Consider the following 2,320-nt stretch of genomic DNA (forward strand, 5'->3'; position numbering starts at 1 on the left):
TTCTACGCCGAATGCTCTAAAAGCCCACGCGTGTACAAAAGCGGCTCCGCATGGCAAGCCGGGGTCTGTCTCGCCCCAGCGCTCGATCCTGCTGATACGCCGCCATCGACGCCCGCGACGCTCTGCTGTAATCTTCTGGTTCCCTTTTTTTGGGGGGGCACAAGTTCGCCTCATGAAACGTTTAGTTTCTTCAGTTATCATCGCCTCATCATTTGTCATCCGTGACATTTTGGTGGAGGTGCTGGGTACCGCATGTCCGTGCAGCGCAGCCCTCCGAGTTCCTGCGGTACAAGTCCGAACCCAACCTCCGGAGGACCCAGCGAAGACCAGATCGAGACCCGATCAAGTCGCCGCACCCAAGGTCTACCCCCGGAATACGGACTTCTGCCACCCAGGGCCAAGCAGCCAACGAGGCCGAAGATGGGCAACCAGTCGTCGCAGAACCTGTCCGCCGCCGCCGTCGTATACATTCCCGTCGCATCCCGGACTCCGACGCCTTTCCACGGGGAGTTCCACGAGGACGTTGAAGACTGGCTGCAACAGTAGGAACGAGTGGCCCGCCCTAACAGATGGACAACGGAGCAGTGCCTTCAGAAGGTCTACTTGGCTCTGGAAGGCACGGCACGCACATGGTTTGAGAACCACGAAGCGTCGATTTCGTCGTGGGAAGAATTCCAGGCCGAGTAGCTGTTTCGGTGAATTTGAGAACCGTCTTGCTGATTCGAGGTTAGAATGTTCAACGCGCCCAACCTTCTACGCCGAATGCTCCAGAATCCTACGCGTGTACAAAGGCGGCTCCGCGTGGCAAGCCGGGCTCAGTCTCGCCCCAGCGCTCGATCCTGCGGTTTCACTGACATCGACGTCCGCGACGCTCTGCTGTTATCTTCTGATTCCCTTTTCTTTTTGGGCACAAGTTCGCCTCATTAAACGTTTAGTTTCTTCAGTTATCATCCCATCAGCATTTGTCATCCGTGACAATATATATATATATATACACGGTTCATTCAAGTGCTCATGCTCGTTTATATATATATATATATATATATATATATATGAATCGTATACTTAATCCAATAAATCAAAGAATTGAAGTTTTCAGGAACCCGCCGAAAGCCAAAGTAACGGCATAGTCAGGATTTGAGCTCTGGGCCTCCCAATGTCCGGTCGGGTGTGCTAACCTCTACACCACTCCACCTTGACTTTCTGGTGTTTCGTATCTGTCTTATGAATGCACAAGAAACGCAATTTATTCAACCGGAAGTATTCTTTAAACACACGCCGCCGCGTGGAACGCGGTACGACGCTTCGTGTCACGTGGTACGTGCTCGTTAGTGCTCCAGAAATCCTCCCACTGTTTTGTCTCGTCCCGTGTACATGTTGTATTCTTTGTTTATGAGCTTTAGAGACACGGTATCATCATCATCTGCGAGAATCAAGAGCCACGTTATTGAATATACAACACGGGCACTTCCCACCATCGTACGTGGTCTCCGAGCAGGATATAAACGAACATATGCAGATGAATGTATAAACAAGGAATACTACATGTACACGGGACCAGACAGAACAGTGGGAGGATATCTGGAGCACAAGAAGCACGTACCACGTGACACCAAGCGTCGTACCACGTTCCACGCGGTGGCGTGTATTTTCAGAAGACTTCCGATTGGATACATTTCGTTTCTTGTTAATTATGGCTTCACCGTTATTTTGGCTTTCGGCGGGTTCCTGAAAACTTTAATTCTTTCATTTATTGAATTAAGTACGGTTCATTCATCTGCATGTGTTCGTTTTTATCCCCCTCGGAGACCACGTACGATGGTGGGAAGTGCCCGTGTTCTATATATATATATATATGTATACATTCATGCATTTGGCTTTTACGCTTTTTATTTGCTCGTATTATTGAATAGGGTTTACGTGTCTACATAAACAAAGCAAAATAGTTGCCTCATTAATCTTTGTTTGACTATTTTAGTCATTTATATATCTGGCTTTAAAAAGAATTAAACTTCCGTAGTGCTCGTATTTTTAGGTTCGGGGGGAAACGTCTCTTTCGACAATATTTTTTTATTTAAAAATTTTGATATTATACGGTTGGCAAATATAAAGTTCGTTAGTTTTAAAGATATATTATTTATGATAATTAAGCTTTTACTATATCTAATTGGAATACGATTACTACGCTGCCATATATATTGGCTTCTTGTTTTGATTAGAAAATTGCCTAGTGACTTTTATCAAAGAGCCACACAATAAACAGTTCAAGTTCGAAACTCTTCTTGTATTGATAAGTCCCCAGAACAAAAGTTGATAAGTT

Source organism: Ixodes scapularis, unplaced genomic scaffold (assembly GCF_016920785.2).
Source record: "Ixodes scapularis isolate PalLabHiFi unplaced genomic scaffold, ASM1692078v2 PGA_scaffold4__175_contigs__length_147842914, whole genome shotgun sequence".
Classification (NCBI taxonomy): domain Eukaryota; kingdom Metazoa; phylum Arthropoda; class Arachnida; order Ixodida; family Ixodidae; genus Ixodes; species Ixodes scapularis.